Source organism: Mus caroli, chromosome 3 (genome assembly GCF_900094665.2).
Source record: "Mus caroli chromosome 3, CAROLI_EIJ_v1.1, whole genome shotgun sequence".
In the NCBI taxonomy this organism is placed as follows: domain Eukaryota; kingdom Metazoa; phylum Chordata; class Mammalia; order Rodentia; family Muridae; genus Mus; species Mus caroli.
The window spans coordinates 98,718,338-98,718,635 of record NC_034572.1 but is presented as its reverse complement, the minus strand read 5'-3'; positions in this window follow the sequence as shown (position 1 = coordinate 98,718,635).

The following is a 298-nucleotide window of genomic DNA, read 5'->3' as shown; positions in this document are numbered from 1 at the left end:
CAGAGGCAGGCGGATTTCTGAGTTCAAGGCCAGCCTGGTCTACAAAGTGAGTTCCAGGACAGCCAGGACTATACAGAGAAACCCTGTCTTGGAAAAAAAAAAAATCTTTAACAGAAGTTGGCCAGAGGATGTAGGCTTGGTTGGTGGAGTGCTAGCCCAGCATTCAAGGACATAAAGAGGTGTGGTGGCATGTCCACACCTGGGTAATTCTAGCTACTAGAGACAGGGAAGAAATGCCATTTGATGTTTTAGTGTGTTTGCTTAGGTAGCCACAGATGACTCCCTCCCCTCCCCTCAG